General features: G+C 42.9%; 1 protein-coding gene and 1 non-coding gene across 6 annotated transcripts in view; one reads left to right on the top strand and one right to left on the bottom strand.

Annotated features, from left to right (window-relative positions):
* Positions 1–7,356: 7,356 nt before the first annotated feature.
* Positions 7,357–7,429, bottom strand: TRNAD-AUC (transfer RNA aspartic acid (anticodon AUC)). Its single transcript has one exon. It is a non-coding gene; the product is annotated as a tRNA-Asp (tRNA).
* Positions 7,430–14,196: 6,767 nt separating this feature from the next.
* ELMOD1 (ELMO domain containing 1) overlaps positions 14,197–26,509 on the top strand; it is a 75,599-nt gene continuing 63,286 nt past the window's right edge. For 2 of the 5 annotated variants that reach the window (XM_072953932.1, XM_072953935.1), the window contains exons 1-2: positions 14,215–14,271; positions 14,671–14,968. The gene's annotated coding sequence lies outside the window, so the exon portion shown is untranslated. Of the gene's footprint in view, positions 14,272–14,670; positions 14,969–26,509 lie in introns of all 5 variants that reach the window. The other 3 variants (XM_072953936.1, XM_072953933.1, XM_015250897.3) reach the window with 2 other exon arrangements.

Below are 26,509 nucleotides of genomic sequence, written 5' to 3'. Positions count from 1 at the left end.
AGACTGAGGCTTCACCTAATAGTCTATCACGAAAGATGTAAGGTTGACAAAACTCCAGGCCTATTAGAACACGGTATGCAAAGTGCAACCCCCGTCGCTCCAATCAAGGCAGGTGCCGCAACCAAGCATGGGCTGGGAAGCCAGGATTCCGAGTCACGTGCAGGAGCTGAAGGAGGACAACATAAAGCAGCCGAGACAAGAGGGAGCGCAAGGCCTTCGGCACAGAGCGGAGCCACCCCAGCCCTGGCAAACACTGCGCGCATGGCTGGAGAGTTCTCAGGCTCCCCCAGCTGACACAGGTCTGCCGTAAGCAGCTGGGGCTTGAGCCTTGCTGTGATGTGCTTCAGTTTCTGTTGGAGAAAAACTTCTAGCCTAGGGTTTAAAAACTGTTTCACTGCTTTTTTCTCACGCCATCGCTGTTTGCCTCTCCCCAGGTGTGTCAGGGCCTGTTCACAAATGCCATCCTCGGCGCTGTCACTCACCCAGCCAGTTGCTTATCCCTGGAGGCAAATGAGCTTCAGCCTGATTGTCATGTGGTCAGTAAAAGAGTCCGTGGCTAGATTCTAGGCCCTAGAAAGCTAGAAGAAGGTAAATCAGCACCAAAGAGCTAGATAGGATTTCTGTAACTCCTCCTCACCTGTCAAACTGAGACAGAAGGGAAGAGGGCAGGGCACAGCCACTCAGGGAATGACAGCAATTTAACACCCAAATGGTGGAAGATTCACCTCCTAGTTGGCCTTGCGGATTAAGAGGTTTGACTTCTAGTAGATCTTGAGCTTCATTATATGCTCATTGTAACAACATGATAAATAACCTGCCCGCAGGCGCCATGACAGTCCCAAAGCTGACTGCAAAAAACCAAAGAATGGGCGGTGGCCCAATTCCTGGGAATCCCAGCCCCTTCCCCAGGGCAGTTGGAATGGTCCCCCCTATAGGTTTGTGAAGCTACTGAGCCCATAAAAACTGACACCACCACGCCTAGTGGCCTTTTTCACTCCCTCCCCTTGGGAGACGGCCTCCACTCTGTCTATGGAGTGTGTGCCTACTTTTACTTTAACCTGAGCACTCAGTTCCCACACCTCTTTCCTTGCCTTTCTCTTGCCTTACACTCTACAGTATGTATCTCTCTAAAGAAATCTACCTTTACTCAATGGTGGCTCGCTCTTGAATTCTTTCCTGCTTGAAGCCAAGGACCCACCCTAGGCGGGGCACGTCCCAGGGGCTCCACCTAGACCTGGGACACAGCCCTCCTCACGCCCCACATCCATTTTTCCTGCATCGAACCTGTCTGTAGGTTGGGCCTCACTGTGATGAGATGCTGGGGCTTCAAGAGCTGGTCCTCCTCCATGAGGAAGATGTCAGACTTCAGAGCAGAATTCTCCTCCAGTAAGCGCTGGGCCAGATGCCACAGAGCGTATTGTTACCAGGGTGAAGCCAGGGCCTGGAAGTACACAGGTGAAGTGCTAGTCTTCTTTGCAAGTTAGGTTGTCAAAAACATCTCTGCAACCCCTTCGTGAACAGGAGGCCTGAAAGATACATATGTACTCAGGTAAGAACACAAAACATATTTAGTCGGTCCAGCAGCAGCTAAGAACAGGAGAAGCCACCAACAAGAAGAGTCGGGACCTTTTTGGCCATTGTTGGCAAGGTCAGCTTAAACCCAAAGCAAAGGTGCAGCCCCACACATAGAAACTAGACATCAATCTGAGACAGGAGGGGAGGACGCAGGGCACTGCCACTGAGGGAAGGACACAGCAACCGAGGACAGGACAAACTGGTGGGAACCAAGATGGCGGAAGATTCGACTTCCACTAGACCTGAGCCTCATGGCACATCCACAGGCACCATGACAATGCCTAGGCTGACCATGAAAGGTCAGAAGTGGGCAGGGCCCAATTCCTGGAAATCCCTGCCCCTCCCCCAAAGTAGCTGGAATAATCTTCCTTCTTATTAGCATAGAAAATTACTGAGCCCATAAAAACTAACAACTGTGCACCTCGTGGTCGCGCTCTCTCTCTTGCCTTTCTGAGACAGCCTGTACTCTGTCTATGGAGGGTGTGCCTACTTCTACTGTAAACTAAACACTCCCACACCTCTCGGTCTTGCTCCCTCTTGCCTTTTGAGATGCCCCCATTCTGCCCATGGAGAGTGTATCTCCTAGGCTGCTCTCCCACACTCTGTCTATGGTGTGTGTATCTCCCTGAGTAAACTTACTTCCACTTTACTCTTGAGGTCTTTCCTGCATGAGGCAAGAACCTATTCTCCGGCAACAAATCCCCCAGGGTTGCTCAGGAACAGTACATCCAGACAGCAGGACAGACTTGTAAGTGACATACACGAGACAAGACAGCAGAGTCATCACAGAACAATGAAAAAGAGAGAGAGAGAGAGATCCAACAGCAGGCAATTCTTGGAATTCCCAGCAAACATCTTCACCAGGAAGTCCACCAGGAAGTCCACCAGGAGGTAAACGGCTTCAGTCACCAGTGTTTGCAGGCAGAGTGCACTCTTTAGAAGAGCTCCCAAAAGCAAAGCAGGGTCTCACTTGTCAGGGAAAGCAGGTTCCCACGCCAGAGGCTCAGAATCTGTGGGCAGGGGACGCTTGTGAAGAGCCCACAGACTAAACCTGAGACTGAGCAGCAGGGAAGGGCCCTACGGGGGCTTTAAATCCCTCCCGGGGACAGCAGTTGGGGCAGGCCGGGGTCTATATGGGAGAGGTTAAGGGACTCCAGGTGTGAGAACAAACCAAGCCCTCAGGGAACACAGATGGAGTCTGATTTATAGCTCCTACCAGTGGTCAGGTAGGTCCCACCTCCTGGTTTCTTTCAACTATTCACATTTTGCATTAATTCAGTGTTTCCTGATTAAGTTATAAACTCTGAAGCCTACAGCTTATAGTTTTGTATCTTACACTGCAGTCTCCAGCATCAAGTACTGTATATAAATAGTGATAATATGTATTTGCTGATCCATTCTAGTTGCTTTTCCCCCTACTGCCTGTTTATACCTGAGGGCTCCCAAGACCGCTAAGAATGTCTGTGGGAGGATGCCTGTAGACTTACAGCCTCGGCAATAAAGAAGGAAAAGTGATAAGGGAGGAAGAAATGGAAAAGGCAAAAAGAAATAAGGAGAGCGAGAAAGAGTGAAAGAGGGAAAAGGTCTGTGTGGCCTCTTTGCAACTGAGCAGGACCCCATGGGGCCTCCCCAGGACAGACCCCCTCCCTCCGTGTCCTCTGCCTGCCTGTCATTTGTATCAAAGCAGTGGTGTCCCAGGCCTCCCCTGAGTCATAAAAGCCTGGCTCAACAATGAACGATTGTGGGTGTGAACACGTAGTGACAAAAGTAACAGTCGTGCCAGGAGAACTGGTAACAATTTAAATAGTAAATCAGCCGTATGGCAGTCACAGAATCTTTAGTTCTTCCCTGAAGTACCTAGATAACAGTACTGAATGCACATTTCCTGAGTTGTTTTACGGACGCCAAAACCCCCACCAAATGGAAGAAATTAACTACTTGATGACCAGGAGCAGGTAATGTAGCCCCGAGACCTACTGGAGCCTGAAGATTGAATAATGTTAACCCCTGTGACACCACCTTATTATCTCACCATCGCCCAATCAGAACTGTGCACGAGCTGGTCGCATACCTGTGACTCCCCTCTCTTACCTTGCCTTTAAAAATGCTTTCCTGAAACCCATCGGGGAGTTTGAGTTTTTTGAGCATTAGCTGCCCTGGACTCTTTATCTGGCTCCTTACAATAAATGCTACACTTTCTTTCACCACAATCCAGTGTCAATAGATTGGTGGACTGAAGTTTGGCTGACTCAGTGGATGTGACTTAAGTTTGGTTTGGTAACATCTTGATATGCAGTGATAACCACTCTTTCTTGCCCCCTCTCTAGAATACACCCCAAATTGCCACTATGTGTGGTGCTGCTTTTCATGACAAATTTAGTAAAAAACAAAAAAACAAAAAACAAACCAGAATATAACTTGCACTCTTGATTCCTTCTCACCAATTAGCAGAGTCACCTAGAATGACTCTGAGAGACCGTATCACATCGTGGTTCAGATGTGGGCTCCACAGTCAGACTGCCTGGAATCTTGCTAGCTTTGTGACTTGACCTCTCTCTGCTTCAGGTTTCTCATCTTTAATGTGGGGATAGGAAGAGACCTCACCTTTATGGTTGTCATGATGATGAAATGAGATAATGCAAGTGAAGTGTTCTGATTAACTCCTGGCACAAATAAGGCCATTTAAATGTTGGCTGTTAACCTAAAAAAAAAAAAGCTTTGCTCTAAGGCTTTGGCCCTGTCTCTGCCTGCTACACCTGTTCCTTTGTTAATGAATTGGCCCAGTCTCTTGTGGCCTTACCATGCCTACCACAGCCTAATAAATGTTAATGGTAAACAATGGCAAGCACTGCTTCTCTCAGTGGAGAGGCTATTAAACGCTCTTGCTGTTGTGCTAGTGATGCAGGAAAAACAGATGTGGGGCGTGAGGAGGGCCATGTCCCAGGCTTCAGTTGAGCCCCGGGGATGTGCCCTGCCAAGTGTGGGTCCTTGGCTTCGCGCAGGAAAGAATTCAAGAGCGAGCCACAGTCGAGTGAAGGTAGATTTATTTAGAGATACATCAAAAGGCAAGAGAAAGGCCACGAGGTGAGGGGGTTGGGTGCTCAGATTAGACCAAAAATAGGTACACACTCCATAGACAGAGTGTGGGCCCGTCTCTGAAGAGGGTGGGGGGGGCGTGAGGGGCAGGGTTGCTCGTTTTTATGGGCTTTGGTGGCTTCACATGCTAATAAGTGGAAGGACCAGTCTAACTAGCCCGGGGAAGGGGCTGGGATTCCCAGGAAGTTGGCCATTTCCCACTCTTTGACCTTTCGTGGCTAGCCTCGGGACTGCCGTGGTGCCTTGGGCCTGTTATCCATCATGCCAGTGTGTGACAGTGGGGGTGTAATGAAGCTCAAGGTCTACAAGAAGTCAAATCTTCCACCATGTTTAGCCTTGGGGCCTACTGGGGGTCGAATCTTTTGCCTTGCTGGTGTTAATGGCTGTGTTGTTCCTTGAATGGCTGTGCCCTGCCCTCTCCCTGTCTCACTAGTAAAGCACTAGTTTCATTCAGGCAAAGAAAGGAGATAACCACATCTTAGTCTGTCCACAATAGGCCTGCTTAGGGTGTTTAGCCTCGGGCAACACACAAATTTTATAATTTTATTGCAAGAATTTTATAAAATATAAAACAAATGAGCTGCAGTTAGTGCTTTTACAGAACCTGGCTTGTCTCCTAAGTGCATGGCTCTTAATCAGCTGTGCACATTAGGACCACCTGGGAGTTTTTAAAAAAAATACATGCATGGGCTGTGTCCCCAAGGACTCTGATTCACTAGGCCTAGGTGGTGTTCTGGAATTTTTATTTGGAATCACTTACCTGAGTGATTCTGATGCAAAAATACTGTTTGACTATTCATGGTCCTTTTCCTCCCATTCAGCAAAACCCAATTTCAACTACTAGAATGAAAAAATCCACCACAATTTTGATGGCCTCTCCACGTAACCAGGTGCACTGGAGATTTCTTAGCAAAGTCTCCAGTTACAGAGGCAAGTGTCTGTCACTCATGTTTATAACCATGACGTTATGAATTATGTCCCATTAGGACTGAGCTACCAGGAGATCCTCTACTGGGATTCTCTGCCATTTTAATGAGAACAACAAAGAATCAAAGAGAGACTTTGTGGATGATTTTGTGGCTTGCATCCTTCACCTGAAGCTGACTGAGCATTGGGATGTTGAAAAGGTGATGGCATTGATATTGCAATTTTTATTTTCCTCCTGGTTGCTCCCCGCTTACTTTCTTACTTCGGAACACTTGTCTGCTTTCACAGATGAGCAGCCCGGAGTCACTCAGAGCTTTGCTCTAGAGACAAGAGCAGAAAAGGTGAGACCAAGTCCGCTAAACCTGACTTCCTCTGCCAAGTCTACGATCAACCTCTCTGCCCCAAACGCCATCCCTTTCTTGTCCAACACTGGTTCCCCTGAAGGCTGAGGAGTATCACAGAAAAAGGAGAAGCAGGGAAGCCACCCGGGTTCTGAGCTTGGAGCAAGACAGGTGTGGTTGAGGGATATGGGTCTCAGCTCTGCCCCCAGCTAAGTGCTGGCACAGGCCAATTCCACAACCGCTCTGAGCCTCAGGTTCCTCCGCTACAAAACAGACATGAACCTGATGTCCCAGGATAGCTAATAAGCTCAAAGGAGAGAACGGGTATGCGAGGGCTACCCGGGGGCAGCCCTGATGGCCGTGATGAGCATGGAGCTTTGGGGAAAAAAACTGAATTAAAAAATTAAATTAAAAGGAAAAGGAGGATTGAAACTGACCTGGACTTTGTGGGGCCCACTTGGATACACAAGCCCTTCCAGGTCCCCCATTTCTTATTTGTAGAAAAAAAGGTTTCAGCCTCCTAGACCTGCTGTGAGTTCTAAAAGTTCAAACAATTACTAATTAGGGGAGTGAGAAAATGCACAAACAAAGGAAGGGCAGTCAAGAAACAATCGTGGAGCCATGGGACAGGGTCCTGGTTGCTCTCAAGGGATGTACGTTAACAATCTGATGCGTATCTCTGAGTTCTTCTATAGAAACTAAGGCCCCCACCAGGTGGAGGATGAAACTTCAGGCTGGGCACAAGCACGTGGACCCCAGACTTTTGGAACCAGAGGCTGATGATCGAGATTCCTGGAACACCATCTTGTTACCTCACCACCAACCAACCAGAGGAAGGTCACACACCCTGCAGACTTCTCCCCAAATTTTGCCTATAAAAACTCTTCCCCCAAAACCATGGAGAGTTCAGATCTTTAGAGTACGAGCCGCCCCATTCTCCTTGATTGGCTCTGCAATAAACCTTTCTCTGCTCCAAATTCTGATGTTTGTTTGGCCTCACTGTGTGTCACACACAAACTTGGGTCCAACAACACAGGAAACTGGAAAAATATAACTGAATTCTATTCTGTGTAACTAACATGTGCTTTTTACTTGTGTAAAAGAATAGATGTTATAAATCTTAAAAGATACACTGGTTCACTGCTTGTGTCCCCAGAACCTCAAAAGTTCTCCCAGTCATCACTGGCTGCTTCTCTGCCTTTACAATTTTTTCATAATCCTGCTACGTGTAACAGGTCCTTCCATACTGATTCTAAGGAGATACTGGCTGAAGTGATTTAGCAAAAAATAAGACAGATGTTTTAGCGAGCACTTTCTCTCCTCACATGTTCAACTGTAATTTCTCATTTTCTTTTTTTTCTAATTTTTTTGTTTGTTTGAGGGGGGGAGTAATTAGTTTTATTTATTTATTTTTTAATGGAGGTACTGGGGATTGAACCCAGGACCTCGTGCATGATAAGCATGAGCTCTACCACCGAGCTATACCCTCCCCCTCATTTTCTTTATTCCCAGGTCCACAGAAACCAATTAAGTGAGAGACTTGTGAGTGCCCCATGTCATCTTGAGTTGAGTTAATATGTGAAATACTTATGACAGTGCCTGGTACCTAGTGAGAACAATGTGGAGATGTCAGTTATTTTTAACCATTATTTTATAATGATCTTGGGGAATTATTATTATCATCATCATCATCATCATCATCATCATCATCCTTGGGCTATAACTGATTTTTTAGTACCCGAATGTGTGAAATCTCCCCTAGAAGTGTGTGTTATTTGCAGCAGGCATGCAAGAAATGCTTGCTTAAGTAAAAGAAGTGAATGAATTGTGAATTTATGGACAATGCTCTTGAGTTTCAGAGAGGCTTCACAGAAGAATGCCCTTTCTGCAAAACAAAGGGAAGAACAGGTACTCTAAGCCGGCTGTCCTGTGGAATTTTGAGATCTGAAAGGTCAGACTTTTAAAGGCTTACCACTCCAGGCTGCTCTATATTTTGACTAACACCTTTACATACAGGGTGACATGAAGTGAGAAGCTACAGACTCGTCTTCATTTTTTTTTTTTTACGTTGAGTTATAATCAGTTTACAATGTTGTGTCAATTTCTGGTGTACAGCACAATTTTTCAGTCATACATGAATGTACATACATTAATTTTCATATTCTTTTTTCACCTTGAGCTCCTACAAGATCTTGTTTATATTTCCCTGTAAGCTACAGACTTTAACGCGGTTTGCATGCCTGTACTGCCTGTTAACAGGGCGCCGCAGTGACATACCACTGAGCCAAGGGGAGACACGCTCTTCAGTGGAATATTTTTACTGTTTGTAGGAAATTCCTGAACATACTAAGGAAAGATATATCAGAGACACTCTTTCCAATGGGCTCCCATAAAAAGATCTGTCCCTATCTCTAGTTTACCACTTACTCGTTTGCATTAAATTCACCTGTTTCCATGACTTTTTCTGCTTCTAGGCTGAGAGATTTTTGAGGGCAGGCACCACATTATTTCTCTTCTGTCTCCATTGCCCATCAGGGTTTAGCACATAGCACTTGATAAATGCGGAACGAAAAATAGGATATCATTATAATCTTCATTTTTTTTCAGTTTCTATATATGAAATTAGTAGAATAAATGTCTCCGTGTATATGGCAACATTTTCTGAATCAAAAATTGAGCTCACCGTCTAAAATACAATCTGACAGTGAAAGAAAATATGTGAGATCTGGAGAATCTCAGAAAATTCTGGACAGAGGAATACCTTATCCATCTTAACAAAAACCTAAACCAAATTCTTCTGCACCACGTTAATATCATGAAAAAAAAATCCATGCTTTCTGTATTATATTTTCCCTTCTTTCAACAACAAGCTGGTAGATTCTGAAGAAAGAATAAATTTAAAGCACTAACATCTATAACAAACTTGATCTTCAGGGCTGTCTCACTTGACAGTGAATTAATTGTATAGATTTTTGAAGAATCAGAATTATTCAGTTTTGAAATAAAAAAATAAAAACCCTTCTGTTCCACAGACACAAATAAGCCTTTAGGTTTTATGTTGATGGTAAGGTAAATAGTGTGTACAAGATTAAAGCACACGGTACAATACATGTGTGGGATAAATGTGGATCTTTCACTGGAAAATATTTTGGAGTAAAATAATGAATTCACAATATGTGTTGGAAAAGAAACTTATAATATTGCTATGTAATAACCACTTGTTATAACTACTTATTACAGCTGAATTTCAGTTGTACCCTTTCAATAGTTTAATATGACCAAACCACCTGTTTTAAATGTAATTTTGCCTGAGATCTCTCTCTCTCTCTCTCTTTTTTTTTAAAACTCTGGACTACATGGCCAGCAGAATTCTTTTAAATAAACTAGGTCCAGATTCAAATTTTTCACATTATCCACGTTGGCCATACAGATTGCTCCCAAAAGTCAACAAAATGCTGTTCACTGGCAGGCTTACCATGAAAAAAGAATATAACAGAGGAAAATAGGTCATTATTATAATGAAAACTGTATGTGAGATCAAAATTATTTGGGGTAATTAGATATTATTCTTGAAAAAGTATATATTCTAAGATTTTTTCCGTATGATTCCTGACCCTCGTGACTTTTTTCCCCCAAATGGAAAACTATTTTTTCCTACTAATGAGAACTGCCTCTTTTTCTAAGAATGGAGACTTGTATCCACAATGGATTAGGAAGAAAGGTGTTGCCTTCCTTGCCATGCTGGCCATAGCCTTCCTGACTGCATCCTCCAAGTCAATGCCAGAAGCAACAGGGAGTTGGATGTTACGCATGTTCTGAGACTCCTGGACACTGATTCCTTCAGGCCAGACCACCAGAGCCATGAGTTCTAATTTTCAGCAGTCTTTCATGATGTCATCAGCAATGATAGCCAATTCCACTGTTCCACCCAAAACATTGTTGAGGATGGTTTCAACCTTAGGATCAACAACAAACCATTAACATATTTCACACACTTGGACTTCCCTAACACCAATACTGAGATCCAAGAAGTTAGTTGGCTGGGCTTTGACTGTGAAGAGAAATAACGTCATATGGAGCTATGTCTGGTTCAGCGCCATTCACAAAGCAAGTGGTATTTCCCACTTAGTTTTATGGATCTTAGGTCATATCTAGTGACTTAATTTTCAGCAGATGCATTTTTCAATTTGTGGATGTTAGTACACTTGATGTTGTCCCAGAGGTCTCTTAGACTGTCTTCATCTCTTTCAGTTCAGTTGTTGTATTCTTCATCTCTGTTTGGTTTGTCTTTATATTTTCCAATTCCTTGTTAAAACCTTGTAACTTCTCACTCTGTTCATCTATTGTTCTTGTGAGTTCTTTTATCATCTCGGTGATCGTTACCTTGAACTCTATCTGGTAGGTTACCTAATCTCCACTTTACTTAGTTCTTCTTCTGGGGTTTTATCTTGTTCCTTCATTTGGAACACTTTTCTCTGTGGCCTCGTTTTGCTTAGTTTGCTGTTTTTGTTTCTATGCATTTGGTAGGCTGGTTACATTTCCCAACCTTGAAGAAATGGTTCTGGTTCTGTCTGAACATGAGCTCTTCAAGATCATGGATGGTGTTTTATCTATCCTTGAATCCCCAATATCTAAGATAGTGCATTATATATACTAGACGCTGAGTAAATAATTATTAAATGAATTGCCTTTTGGACCAGTTTTTAGGCCACTGGAAAGCCTTCTCTAGATCACGTTTTGAGGACTGCTGCCATAGCAGCATGTCTAAGAGTCTTAGTTTATTTTGTTTAAAGCATCCTTAGCAGAATGAATAACTCTCACATAACCTCAGTCACAACTTTATCAATATAGATATTAATAGTCATATTAGATCCAACTGTCACTTCAGTTTTGTATCCAGGACACCATAGGCTTGTAAAATCCATTCTATTGGAAAACAGAGTTGTCTTATATTGATTTCTAAATTTTACACAACAATTAAGCAAAATTAGACAAGGCCTAATACTTTTTTTAAGCCCAGAGGTTTCCTTATGAAGTCAATACATACATCTTCTACTACCAATTCTTCAAGTCACGACACTTAAGACCAGAGCTAGATTAAATATAAATAAATGGGCCATGACTCCCACTCCACCTGCAAAATAATCCAGGCAGGAAATTCCCACTTGCCCATTGCTCAATCTAACCTTGCTAAAGAAACAGACCTCTGGGTGGGAAGTTCTTATTCAAATGAATTCCTTAGGATGATGCTCAGTACTAGAGCCACCTGTCTGGAAAAGACCCAACCTCTGTGTCACTTGTAATGGACCGACGTGGAGTACAAACAGATGACAGAGCACAGCCTCTCCCATGTCTTCCCTTCCTCCTCTGCTCCACTGCTGCAATTTGGGCAGACTTCAGAGGCACAACTTCCTCCTTCATGGATTCTCCACTCATTATATCTAAATACTACATTAGGTGATCTCAGTTTCTTCAACTACCCTGTGGACCCCACGGTTAAATAGGCTTTTTACCCAGAAATCTTGCAGCTGGATTCATGGCTAACATTTATGGGCCACTATGGGTCAAACACTATGCTAAGGGCTTTACAAATCATTTACTAATTTAATCCTGCCAGCAACAACAAGTGGTAAATAGTCTTTATTTTATTATTATCATCCTCACTTTAGAGAGAAAACTGAAAGGGCTTAAGTCCAGGTCCCTTAACTTCCCTTAACTTTCCTGGTGCTTGAACATTACGTAACATTGCTGTGGCAAATGTCACCCAGCAATTTACATCCTTCATTCAAACAATCGATTGCCTTCAAACGACCTGGGCATGGGTCCTTGCCAGTTTGGAAGCCCATGAGGACTTCCTGGATTAATTCAAGTATATATTAGTCTCCAACAAGTCTATTACCTAAAATTCTATAACCCTCTCTGTATATCATCCTACTAGATTGTCTATTAGCTGTATTTTTCCAGTGTTTGTTAACTGATGGGAAATGCTTTATTTGTTTGCCTGTGACAAAGCTACGTATCATAGTAATCTTCCTTGAAGAGTACCTAGCACTCTACCAAAAGATAAAAGATGCTTGATGATGGGGATATTTAGGACAGCTGCTTCAGTTAGCAGAGCATGATGTGTTGCATCTTCGTATACCTACAGCGTGGCAGGTGTAACTGCAGCCATGATGAAGCACAAGAGAAATGGCCAGATACGGGAAAGGACCAAAGAATTTTCTTCATTAAAACTCTGGGAGCTTTATACTAGTCTATTTTTAGAGATCTTAAAAGGTCACTAGGATCAAGTCAGTCTCCCTAACAAACTCTGTATGTATTCCTATTAGAAGATTAAGGATTAGTTGAGAGAGATGAGAGAAAGAGAGAAAAGTTGGTGATAGCCAGAAGAGATGGAATGAAGATGGAAGAGAACAGACTATTGGTATAGACGAGTGTTCAAGAATGAAGACAGTATCTACTCTGGTGAGGCTGATTAGGAAAAGGACAGGAGGGTATGGAGGGTATATTTCCAATAATGAGCTAATTCTTAGCGTGATGGTGCTCAGTGGTCTCTTCTCTGGTGCAGTGGGGAGAGCTGGATGTCCATTGTTTAAAACATGGTGGGTTGAGGAGGTGAAAAGGAAAATTTTTAAAGATGGTTGCTGTGGATTGAAAGAAGCAATAGTAAATACTAATTTATAGATGACAGGTTGTAGTTTGAGCTAAAACAAGATATTATTTGGTGTGAAGATTAAACTCTGGGCTTCCTCCATCTCCTTCCATTCATCATATGGATAGCAGGTACATACCTGGAGGAGTTAGCTGAGGGTATCAGATGAAAGGGATAAAAATCACTGATTCAGCAACAAACTAGCAGGGACTCACGTCCATGTAGTTTGAATTAGGACCCATATTAATATTTTTATTGATGTTTTTGTGAAAATGAATCAAGACCATATAGATTAATTCAATAAACAACACAAAGACAAAAATACTTGACTTGTGTCCTTGGGGATTATTTTTTAGGTGTTTACTGCCTATCTTCTTCAAACTAGATTCTAAGTTCCATGAGGGCAAGGACCTGGTCTGTCTTATCCATTGTTGTTTGCCCAGACCCAGAACAGTGCCTGCACACAACAGTTGCTCGGTAAACTGTTTCACATTGCTTAAACAGTAGGAGCAGACTGTCGTAAGTGCTGTGAGATCAGTATGCTCTGGTGCTCTGGAAGCTGAGCATTAGCTCTGCCCTGGGGTTTGGGGAGCTTTCAGAAGGAAGGTAGCATTTGAGCTTGAAGAATGAGTAGGACTTTGTGAAGTGGAATGGAAAGAGAAGAGTATTCCAGAAAGGTTGGAACATCATTAAAAAAAAAAAGAAGAAGAAAGGCAAACATTATGAAAAACATGGTCTTTGGGGGCTAATGAAAAGTTCATTTTTTGAACATTGCTACTTTAAAATGTGCACACTATTAGTGGAAAATAAATTTCCTTCCATATAAGTACACCTTACTTTATGGAATAGCTGTGAAAGAAGGACCAGAGGGAAATGCAAGAAACTGAAATTATTTTAATTTGGCTAATGCTTCTAACGACAATAAAAAATTAGAAAGATTAAGGGGAGAACATAAGAAATGTTCACCATTTAAAGATTATCACTAACCTGACTTTCATAAAAACAGATCTATGGAGGTGGAACCTGCAAATACTTCTATTTAGCGAACAACTACTATGTAACAGGGGTTCCACATTCATTGCCTCACTTAATCCTCACAATAGTCAGGAGAGACAGGAATCACCACCCACCATTTTACAGATGAGGTAACAGAGGGGCAAAATAGCTGGGTAAACTACTGAGGTGATAAATGAAACTGAAATCAAGGTGAATCTCAAAGGTCAATGTATTTCTCCTACCCTATGCTGCTACTAACTTAAGAAGCTTTTTAATTAGAGAGAAAAACGATCTTCAGTAACATGAAATAGAAAACAAAATAAAGGCACAGATCTGCAGTGTGTGTGTGTGTTTGTGTGTGTGTGTGTGTGTGTGTGTGTCTGTGTGAAGTGGGTTCTGGGCCAGGTCCTATTGTACTGTGGAGCAGTGTTCCCCAAATAGCTCTAAGCCACAGTGTCTATAATTCATCCATTATAATTAACCCCAAGGTTAAGGTATTGTTTCTGAAGCCTGATTGAAATGCAGATATGTAACCTGGGAGGACTGACTCGATCTCTCAATTACAAACCTAATTAAAGAGCTGGCTCTTTGAGAACTTGACCCGACTGACTGGTCCAGGAGTCGTGAGAGGCGGGGACTGCCCGGGCATCCCGGCGGGAGAGGTCCCCAGGCACAGGAAAGCAGGTGAGGGGTGGGTGTCTGGATTGGGGGGGGCACTCAGTGAGGCCGCGGAGGTGGGAGCCGAGCCTTGTGAACAATTCTCTGGGGAGGGAGTGGGGAATACCCTTGCCCTCTTATTCCAGGACTCTTCGGGAATCCCACAGACAAGTCTCCCGAGGTTCACCCATCTTCCAGTCCCCCGCGCCTCCGGGGCGATGGTGGTGGTGGGGGGGGTCGACCCGGGAGCAGTTAAGCTGGCCACCGCAGCCTGCTCCCCCACTGCCCCGGCAGTCGTGCCCGCAGGTTTAACCCTGTCCCCTCCGACTCTCCGACTCCCGCGCTGGGGGCCGCGCTCCCTCCCCCGCGGCGCGCCCGCGGCCCTGCACTGGGCATGCTCAGTGGCCGCCCGCGTTATGCTTCCAGGGAAACCTCCGCACGCCCTCCGCGGGCTGCTCTCGGTCGCCTCCTCGCCGCCGGCCGCCGGGGGTCCGTCCCAGCTTGCTCCGCTCCGCGCGACCCAGATTCCTGCCCCGCCCCCGCCCCTCCCGCGCCCGCAGCCAGTGCGGCAGCCGCGGCCACCCGGGTCCAGGCTCCGCGCCGGGGACCGACCGCGTGCATCGGCGCGGCGGAGCGCGCAGCTGGGCCCCCCGGGGAGGGCGGCGATGGAGACCCGACTGCCGCGTGCCCGGACCTGCTGAGCTGCCGCCGCCGCCGAGTCCAGGTGGGGAGCGGCGCCGGGGCCCGACCCCGTGGGCGCGGAGGGGCGAGGGGCGAATGCCCTTGAGCGGGAGAGAGGTGGCGGCGGGGACTCGAGGCACCGTGCGAGCTGCGCTGCGTCTGGGGCGCTGCAGAAATGCCAGGCTTGTGGGCAGAGGGGACAGGAATGAAAGTGCACGCTACCTCGGTGCAGGGGCTCCGTGGGCAGCCGGGACCAAATCTGTTCCCCTATCCTGCCCCCCAAAATTAACACCCGAAGGGCGAGTATCGGCCTGAGAGGCTGTTTGCATCCTGGCCAGGGCGCGGGTCACCTAGCGACTGAACGCCGAGGGCTCCGGAGGAGGCACTCTTGGCGGAGGCCGAAGTGGGAGGCGGGGACGAGAGGCGGCCTGGCCTGGGCGCGTGGCCGGTCCGGGTCCTGGGGTCCCCTGCCCGGGGACTTCGGCTCCTGGGGCAGGGCAGGACTTGGGTTTGGCGGACCGCAGAGCTGGGGGTCATTCGCACTGCGGGCCCGGGGGCACCGTCTGAGGGGCGAGCGCGCGGCGCCTCCTCCTCCCGTCGGGAAACTCCTCACTTACAGAGCATCCTTCGTTCCTAGGCAGGTAGGACTGAACAGGCGAGCGGAGAGCCACGGCTGGCCGAGTATTAAAAAGCGTAACAGCGAAGTGTGGTGGTGAGGAGGGTGTGCGGTTGTGCTTCCCCTCCCCCCCTCCCCAAGCGTGGGTGCTGGCTTCTCCTACTTACGGTATTTCTGCTCAACCTGTAAGTGGCGAGTCCGGTAACACACCTTATGAATATTTCAGGAACGACCTCGCAGGCTTGGTTGCTTCAGATCAAGTTTAATGAATAGGTTTGTCAGCCTTTCTGCGCTGCACAGGCAGGTAGAAATTCTGTGCCTCAGCTTTCCAAATCTCATCCCTTCCCTGTACCAACTGGGAAAAAGACTCTGCTAACTCTCAGTGAGCTTTAGATTGATACTATAAATTGAGCCTGTCGTTCGGAGAGACGAGTTTTGGGCAGACGTCCAGGCATTGCTCTGCTTCTCTGCAGTGTGTGCGTGTTCTGCCGGGAGCCTGACAAACGTCCTTAACTGGAGCTGCCAAAATGGTGGAAAGCAGGTAGTGTGCTTATGTTGGGATAAACGGCTTCATTCATTATCATCTTATGACACCAGGTAGTTACAGCAGACTTAGTCGTTCTCTGCCTAGAAGTTGAATCTGAGATCGGTCTAGTTGAAATTTTGAGGAAGGCACACGCTTGTATCCCTCTGCACTGGAAGGCAATTATCTCTCCCAAATTCTTTCTGGGAATAAGAAATGAACGTCTTTTCTGTAATCACTGTGAAGAACACTGAAAGAACAGATTAATTGAGGTAGGGAATTCTCAGGATTGGAACAAGCTGTAAGTCATCTTTCCTTATACTTTGGGTTTTAACTTCCATTGCACCATCGCCACTAATCAGGAAACCGACGTTCACAACAGTTCCTACTCTAAAATGGTACTCCTCTGCAGAAGAAAGCTGCTTTCTCCTCCCTTAGTGAGACAGGTGTGTCTCTAAACGACCTGCGAGGGTGTCCTCTGTTGACCAAGATTTCGAGCCTCCGAGATTTGCACGATGCTAAAAGAGGTAACTCTTCTCTTGCCAGCCCATACACGGTGAAGCTGGAGCAGTTTGGTTTACAGATATTTCACATTCAGAGAAGGCTTTTCCAGTAAGGACCCACTGCAATTACATCACCTCTGCTTGCCAGGCTGCTTCTCTCCAGACTTAGTGAAGGCAGTGTGCCTCACTGTGCTTGACTAATGAAGAAAAGGAATCCCCCCAAATGAAAGACTGATTTATTTCTCATATTGTGTTTTAAAAGTTAATTTCTCAAAAAATTTTAATATTCATACATAAAGGCAAAGACTTAACTCAGGCATAGTAATACCTCTGTGAGAATCAGCTCTCTAAAAGATTTAGGGCAACATTACCATATTCTTTGTGCTGAAATTATTGGTACATGGTATTAGAAGGGAATTCTATGAAATTAGCAAAATAAGTAAAAATTTTTTATAATAAACAGCATTTCCTAAAGTATGTTACTGAGATGTTCAGAAAGTAAGCCAGCTGCATTAACAGACATAAAATCTGGCTGATTGAGAAGTTTGCAGATCTTGCATGCAAACCTCCAGGTGCTCTAAAGAAGCATTCTTTGACTTCTCTGAGAATTTTGAGAGTCACTGGTAGAGCTGTCAGATGTAGCAAATAAAAATAATCTCATCACAGTTAAATTTAAATTTCAGGTAAACAATGAACCACTGTGTTTAGTATAACTATGTCCCATGCACTATTTGGGACATATTTACACTAAAATTTTTGAATTTGTTGTTCATCTGAAATTCAGTTTTGACGGGGCAGCCTGTCTTTTATCTGGCAACTGTATAGTCACTGGGAATTTCTCATTCCTCTGTTGGGGGGTCACTATTTTTTGAAAAAATAAAGTGGAGCAGAAGTCATATGCTGTTCTGCAGGCAATCTGGGTCAAGCTCAGTTCTGGTTTCAAGTTGTTGAAAATAACTCAGGCTTGAAAGTGTGTAGTTGCAGTTCAGCACACCCCTGCTTACTAGATTTAGTGAGAGGTGCCAAAAGATACAAAGATAAGTAGGGGACTTGCGGGGTGGGAGCATGGAGCTACATCATAAGATGTGAGACTTACAGGGTCCACTATAGGAACCTGGGAAGGACACTGAATTCTGCTGAGCAGCTCCAGTCAGGGAGTGAGATGACCAGCAGTTTTGACAGGTCTGGCCTTGAATGAGAGAGTGAGATCTTATCCTGGGAGGCAAGGAGGAAAGAAACTCATGGGTTTATACCTAGTAGGGTGGAGCTGGAAGTTGATGGCCTCAGTTGGAGGACAGAGAAGCCTGAGAATGAGGGAAGTGACAAGGGGATTCTAAAGGATGTTAAATAGTTGCTGATGGGAATGGAAGAGGGAGGTGAAAAGGGTCCAGTGCAAGGATTGGTAAATTCTTGGGTGAATTCATCTCACTGCGTTTTAAAATACAGTTGGTCTGCCCTTTGACTAATACCCAAAGGTCACCTTCATTATTCTGCTAGCATCCTGGTTTCCTTAGGTTAAAAAAAAATCATCATCAAACAAGTCTGGAGTAGAATATGTAAAAGTTTTGTTCCTTTTATGAAAAAGACAATACTTAAATGTAATATTTGAGATGCTCATCAATATTCAGTAGCTTTGGCACAAATTCCTGAAATAAGCAGATGTTTTGGTTTTAACAAATCTGTTGCTTCAAATAGGAAACGACAGTAAATTGCAATCATTTTCTGATTTAGTCCAGTTATCTTTAAGGAAGCAGATTCTGATGATGGAAGGAATGTAGATTTTACAGAAATAACACTATGAGAAAATGACCATATGCTTGTAGCACCAGCGAGTATCTATTAAGGATGTTCCAAATGCAGTTAATTACAAAAAACACTTACATTTGTGTTATTGAAGAGCCAGCGGTACTTTCACTGTTGGTCAGCATATGAATTTTCCAGGAAAGTTGAACATCAAACCACTGCAGTCCATGTAGAGAACAGAAAAATCTTCATTTTCTGAAGATTCCAACTTGCCAGTCTCAAGCAAGTGCTGTTGGCATGCCATTGTACATTGTACTTTTGTGAGCAAATCTAGTTATCTCTAGGGACCATCTTCAGAAAAGCCGCATGTGTTTGAGTATCCATGTGTATGGTTAAATTTCCACTTCCTGTTTTACTATAAGTTCTTTAAATAAATTGGGAGGGGTAGTTAGGTTTATTTATTTAAGTTCTTGAAATCATAAGAATTACTCTATGCTAAAATGTACAGTGAAGCAGTTAATTAGGGTCTTTCTTATCGAATGATTATTCCCTAGAATAGAGCAGAAAACAGCTTTCTTCAGGTATTTGTACTGTTCCTCTTTGTAGTGTCTGCCAAATATGTCCTATCTTACAGTGCTGATAGTATATGAGAAAAAAAGTGATCAAGGACATCCTGAAGTTGCTAAAATCTCAAGGCAGTTAGACCACAGTTAATATTTTCAGTGAGATTTCACGTGGATGTGACTTATTAAGAAAACCTTACTGCAGTGGTCTCTAATGACAGCTCATGTGGACTGTCACCCAGAGAGAGCTTTGACAGTGTGCTCAATTCACATTCTAAGTCCTCAGTAAATACTCTGAATTTAAAGAACCCGAAGACAGTACGTTCTTAAGTCCCAGGAGCCTTTAACCCGCCGGCTCACTTACGCTGACCACAAGCAAGTCTTATTTTAAACATCAGTTTCTGTGCTGTAAAGTGGAAGATATGGCATATTAAAAAGAGAATATTGTGTCAACTCCAATCATCTATGTGTATAAAATAAACATTAACTGTTGCTACTGTTTTAAGGGAAGAACAACTTCATTCTCAACGTAATTAGACAATCTGTATATTGTCTGTGTACTCTCTGTGGTGTTTCAGATGCCATAAAAATTCGCAATTTGCTGTGTTTGACTTTTCGCGTTTCTGGTACAAAGCAAGATGACTGTGGTAAATGCTTAAGGAGAGCTTATTAAGCCCTTTTTAAAAATCAGACTCAAGCAAGCTAATGACTGCAGATTCAAAGGTCTTTACGTAGCAGTTAAACGTGGCTTCCATATGAATTATTGGGATTATTGGGTTTGAATTATTGGGTAATTACAATGCTTGGTGTAAGCGCTTACTTTAGCCACTGTTACTCTCCTTCCTATTTCTCTTGTACAAGTAGACTGTGAAATCTGCCATATGTTTTGAAGCTTTCATTCACAATGAAACTAATAATTTATTTATCCCACAGCTGCCTTTTGGTTTAGCAGATATCACCAATGATACCATAAGCTCTGTTCTCTAAATTTTTTTATGTTACCATTTGGCATTATAAATATTTTAAGTGTGAATCAATCTCTGGAATGAATGTACTATACAAGTACATTTCTTCCTTTTCCTTCAGAAGAAGAATAAGAATGCTCTACCCTTCAGTATTTGGAAGCCAGATTTTCTGAAGATTCTATATTTCAATAGAACACTGACATTTTAATTTCGGGTTTTCTTTGGTCTTAGAATCCATTTAAATTAGCAGAAAACTTAATAGTTTTTAATTGAGAAGTTTAATCATACATTCTTTAAAATGGTGTACAGTTTTAATTAAAATATATATTCACATCATTAGTCATAACAATTGTAAATATATGCACCCAATATAGGACCACACAAATACATAATTTAAAAAGCCTGTATTAAAATACCTAACATAGAATTTTGATTTTCATGTATTGTCTCGTGTTTAATGTGTAGGTAGCTCAATATGTGAACCAGTGCATGAAAATCAACACTTACAGAACAGAAGGATTGGGTTATAGTTATTGTTCACTAAAAAGTTCTGCATTGTATCAAATATTTCTTCTATTATTCCTTTAAATTATAGATAACGTGGAGTATTGAAAATAGAGCTAGACTCATCAAATTTTTACATGTACACAATCCTTCTGGGACACATCTATCAACTAGACTCTTGAGTAATCACTGTGGGTGAGATGCGGAAATGAGATCTGGGATGTGATCTAATAGGTGGGTTGATCGGCTGTAACCAAAGAATGTTTATAGGCGTGAAAGCTGCCTAGAAGGCGGTTTCTGTTAGCCTGCTTCAGAGCTCTTCCCTTGACCCTGATATACATTTCTACAATTTTATCAATGATTCAGGTACACTTAGACCATACACATATCAGGTTTGCTGATAGCAAAGCTCCAAGAACAAGTAAATTTGGATGACAGTCAGGATTAAACTCATAGCCCTCAGCCCAGAGCAAAATCTGAAACTAAGGTTATATTGAAAATGAATAGATGTTGGCTTCCTTTAGTTTCTAAAATTAGTTTTCTCAGGACGGGAAGTGGAAGTCCTACTTTAACAACAGTTCGAGTTGTAAAAACTAGCTTTAGTTCACTTGAGTATTAATCAACAATACAGAAGAAATTAATGCCTTCTTTGGTTGGGATTCACAGGGCCCATATCAAAAAGGTTGGAAACTGACACTGTAACATACTATACTGAAAGTGAAGCATCTTGGGCCACCTCTCAGGAATGTAATAAGAGAGAGTGCCTGGCTCATATGAGTCTGGGTAGGATGTTGGCTCACATGACCTTAAAAGCACCTCCTAAATCTGATTATGCAATTTCAGTTGAGTTCCCAGGCACTTATACATGAATCTGCCAACGTCTGATTCAGCTTAGTAACATTTATGTAGCATATAACTATTGTACGTCTTTCCTTGATCAATAATGAATATCTATCCATATTCTTTTCTCCTTAAGGGTTATTTCCTAGATAATTAATCAATCATCACTTAAAATAAGTACATCTACTCTGTGACCACCACTTAGATATTCTTTACTTATAGATCACACTTGAAGTTCTTAGTTCAAAATGGTACGTGTTTTGGTGGGGAGGGTATAGCTCAGTGGTAGAGCATGTGCCTAGCATGCATGGGGTCCTGGGTTCAATCCCCACTACCTCCATTAAATACGTACATAAATAAACCTAATTGCCTCCTCCCCCCAAAATAAGTATTTTGAATAGCCTCAAAGTAGGCATGTGTCTACGTGTCCTAAAATAAAATTGCACAGTACATCTAACTAAATTAGACAAAAACAAAAGGCAGACGTTGTGTTCACTCAGTGTGCTCTGTGTGTTCTCTGTTAGTCTGCACTGTGTTTTGGCTTTCAAAGGTATTTGTTTATTGTGTAGCGTGGACACCTGTCATTACTCTTGAGCACTGCTCTCTGGACCCCTTTCTCACATTGATGGGGCTCGCCCACGTTTTGACACAGAGCCCACTTCTCACCATAGAAGCTGAAAGTGCCAGATGCTTCCTTTCCCAGACATCTGTGCATCATAGATGTGGACCCAGACTCTGCCCCAGTGGCAGACGTTTTGGTTGGCAACACGCTTGACCCGTGCAGGGGCGTCAGAAGAGCCAGCTCCGGAGTCTGGACCTGGTGGGGGCAATGGAGGTATCTTTCCTGGGCTGGTTCTATGTCGTCATTCTAAGCGTTATTTTTGACTACGTAACCTCTAAACCCAGTTCTCTAGTTCTTGAGATTCTGTGGGTGACCTTCACAACAAATCCCTTCTCTGCTGAAACAGGCAAAGCTGGTTTCTGTTCCTTGTGATAATAAACCCTGGCTGGTACGCGGCACAAGTCCGTGCTTATATTGGCGTATGAGGCAGTCACTGGGACCTGTTGAGTACAGAGCACTCTGAAAGGCACGAAAGGAGATACTCATTCATTCTCTGAGTACTTCTGGAACAAGCCACCTTGCTTAGCATTTGTTGGAAGGAGAGGCACCGAGAAGTGGTATTTTCAAATCAGTATTACGAGCACAAGTAGGAGAAGGTAGGGATGCTACTGTGCAGGCAGATATTCTGCGATTCTGCTGATTCTCAAGATGGATTAAGTAGGGGGATGAAGGGCTGGGATAAGAAGGGATGCTTTGGGGGGAACATACTGTGTTTCATCAATTCCAAGAGTCAAATTGTTTTCTTTATCTTAACATTTATGAAATTAGGGAACATTATAAGAGTGTGTCATGTTTTAATTGCCAGTTTTTTTTCCTCAACCCATCTACCACATCTCACTGAATCTAAGATGTCATTGTTACATTTTTTTACCATTAAGAAAAAAGCTCAGTAAGTAATTACTAAAACATGATGATACCAAACACCATACTGGGGGCCTAGAGTAGAGGATTTAAAGAGAACTGAAGATAATTAAATCAGTCATGGAAATGTGTGAGTTAAAGACCAAATTCCTTTGCATTGTTCTTGTAGTTTGCCAAAGCTGTTAAAAGAATAATAGGTTCACCTCTGCCTTCTGTTATGAACAAATTCAGGTGATCATCTAGGCTTGCCTGGCTGTAAAATATGCCTGGTATACTTAGAGTGATTCTCAGCTTTGTGGGCGGCTCCCTTTTTTTGATAACTTTTTTATTTGGGAAATTTCAAATATACACGACAGTAGACAGAATAACATAATCGATCACAGTATTAAACAATCATCAACTCATGATCAATGCTGTTTGATTTCTAGCCCTACTTTCTATCCACCCCATTTTATTTTGAAGCAAATCCCAGCAACCATACCACACCACTTGTAAATATTTCAGTATATATCTCTAAAATATATACTCACAATATCATTATCACATTCCTGGAATAAAATCTATAGCTTATAGCACTTTTTTAATAAGCAAAATTTGCATGTATCTTAATTAAGTTTTAAGCTCCTTTTTAAGGGGGAGTTTTTAAAAAGAAACCAAGTGAGATATACTTCAGTGTCTACTGATTTCTTTTTTAAGAAACTTACATGATGCTGGTAGGGTGTATCACAGCCCTGCAATATCTATCTATCTCGATTTTCCATTTTGCAGCTTGCTTTTTCTTTTTCTCTTTTTTTTTTTAACATTTTCTATTGAGTTATAGTCAGTTTACAATGTTGTATCAATTTCCAGTGTAGAGCACAATTTTTCAGTTATACATGAACATACATATATTCATTGTCACATTTTTTTCACTGTGAGCTACCACAAGATTTTGTATATATTTCCCTGTGCTATACAGTATAATCTTGTTTATCTATTCTACATTTGCCTGTCAGTATCTACAAATTTTGAACTCCTGGTCTGTCCCTTCCCACCCCCTGCCCCCTTGGCAACCACAAGTTTGTATTTTATGTCTATGAGTCTGGTTCTGTTTTGTGTTTATGTTCTTCTTTTTTTTTTTTTTTAGATTCCACATATGAGCGATCTCATATGGTATTTTTCTTTCTCTTTCTGGCTTACTTCATTTAGAATGACATTCTCCAGGTCCATCCATGTTGCTGCAAATGGCGTTATGTTGTTGTTTTTTATGGCTGAATAGTATTCCATTGTATAAATATACCACCTCTTCTTTATCCAGTCATCTGTTGATGGACATTTAGGCTGTTTCTGTGTCTTGGCTATTGTAAATAGTGCTGCTATGAACACTGGGGTGCAGGTGTCTTTTTGAAGTAGGGTTCCCTCTGGATATATGCTCAGGAGCGGGATTCCTGGGTCATATGGTAAGTCTGTTCCTAGTCTTTTGAGGACTCCCCATACTGTTTTCCACAGTGGCTGTGCCAAACTGCATTCCCACCAGCAGTGTAGGAGGGTTCCCAGCTTTCTTTTGAATATGATCTCTAGTTGAGGGTTTGTTAAAGAATATACTGTTGTCCTTGTCATTTCCAAAGCAACCTTTAGAGAAATCAAATCTATATTATTTTTAGTTGCAAAAGGAGAATTCATGATTACTATGTCAGATGACTTTGACATTCTGCTGGATAATAAGCACACATCACATTGAACCATGTCACCCTGTGCCAACTCAGACTCTTCCACTTGCCTATTAAATATTTCTCTTGCATCTTCACCTGTGTTGGATCCAACAAATAACCTGCAGTGCGTTCGGAAGTAACCTGGGCTTTTTGACTTCATCTACCTGATGCCGGCGATGCTCTAGTTCCTTGAAACTTACTTTCTTCTTTTTCTGTTTTTTTAAAATGTGGGTTCACAGGGTTTGAGGGGACTAGACCTCACGAGGCTGGATGCACTACCCTATGTGTGTCATCTCATTTAAATTTAATTTTTTGTTTCTATCAAAATAATACTTATATATCATTTCAAACATCATATAATTATACAACATTATAATGAAAAATAGCAGACCAGTGGCCCAGTCCATCTCCATGCCAGGTTTGCTTCTCAGGAACACTCTCTAATTCTTTTAGCTGTTTCTTCTGGTGTGTTCCACCTTACTTCTAAGTAATCTGTTAATATTGCTATTTCTTAATATTTAAAAGTATCAGATCTACTGATTTTCTACTATAGAATGAAGATTTGACTTTCATACCTAACCTCTCTCTTGTATGTATTGACTTCTCTTTCCTCAGTTCTCCCATTATTATTTTTTTTAAATTTTAATCTGTGGGCAATGTAAATTTCATTTCATTTTATTTTTTTATTGAAGTATAGTCACTTACAATGTGTCGGTTTCTGGTGCACAGCGTGATGTCCCACCAGAAACTGACACGTCATAACTGACTATACTCCCATTATTTTTAGTTAGGGGAGATCCACATGTGTTTTGGTGTGGATGATCTTCTGAGGGGTAAATCTCCAATAACCCGAGGATCAGTATTCTGGCTGCCTTTGTTCTGGGAGTTGGGTAGGAGAAGAAGGCCGGATAAATCTCGCATTTATCATGCAGACTTTCATTTAACCTCCTAGTATTCAATACGACAGCTCAGTCTTGTTTTCTTGTTTACAGAGATTCAGAACCTCTGTAGCTCAGCCTCTTCAAGAGTTAATCTCACCTCTTTGGATGAAATGGAGAGGGTTATGCGTACTTTCATAGGGCGGGGAAGGAGCTCTAGGCCCTGATTAACTGGTAGGAAAACTTTAAGCCAAGTCTGTGTTGACTTCGTTTTGCATTCCCACTTTTAGAAGTGCTATTCATCCCTTAGTCCTGAACGTGACCGAGATACTGTGCTCTGAATTGTAGTGCCTTCGGCTCACTTCCCTCACTGCGGGCTTAGTCTGTTCGGCAAAGTCAGTTACCACTTGTCCATCTCTTTCTCAGCTTCCAGAGCTCTGCCGACACCTCCCGTGCTCTCCTGTTGCCCTTAGCCTTACGGATTTTTGCCTTTTTGTTTGCTTTCTTCTCATGTTGGTGGGATTACATGTGTTTTATTTGTCACGTTCAAATGGAAGTCCATGACAAGTTTTAAGGGCACACTTAAAAGGAGTTAAAGGTGTCAAATAATGTGAATGCATCAGCAGTAATTACAGTGGATTGATGAGTGCTTAGGGTCTCACGTTGCCTGTGTAAACTTCTTTATTTACCATTCGTGTTTCTCCTAATTCATAGTAAATTTTAATACTCTCTTAACCTAGTCCTAGCACCGTCTTAGCAAAACAGTCTACTTAACACATGGTACTATAAATAATATGTACCCCCAGTTGTTAAAAAAAGAATTTCACGCAATTAATGATCAATTTGTCACACATCTGTGAAGAGTCCATAAAACTGACACATTGGTTAGGATCCCTTGTCTAGTGTGGTCTGGTTCTGTTTGACATGACTGAAGTGAATTTTCGTTGGAGATGCTCAGAGCTTCTATATTGACTTCGGAAAGGGCACTAGATTCCATGCAAGAGATCTGCTAGATTTCCCATTCCTTGTGGGCAAAGCCTGTATGATTAATTTTGTGCCTCTAGTCCTTAGAAAGAACTGAACATAATAAGTACACAACAAAGTTTACTGACCAGAGTTAAGAGCCGAGACCTTTTCCTACCAATGGGCTGTCTGGCCTTGGATAAGTCATTTGTTGGATTTGTTTGAGGCCCCCCAAGAGAGAAAGTCACTTGGGAAAGGTGTAGAGGAAGAAAAGGGTGGAGAATGGGACATTGGGGAACAGTTACACTTAAA

This window comes from Vicugna pacos, chromosome 33 (genome assembly GCF_048564905.1).
Source record: "Vicugna pacos chromosome 33, VicPac4, whole genome shotgun sequence".
NCBI classification, from domain to species: domain Eukaryota; kingdom Metazoa; phylum Chordata; class Mammalia; order Artiodactyla; family Camelidae; genus Vicugna; species Vicugna pacos.
The sequence above is the reverse complement of the archived record's forward strand: the minus strand, read 5'-3'. Positions and strand labels throughout refer to the sequence as shown.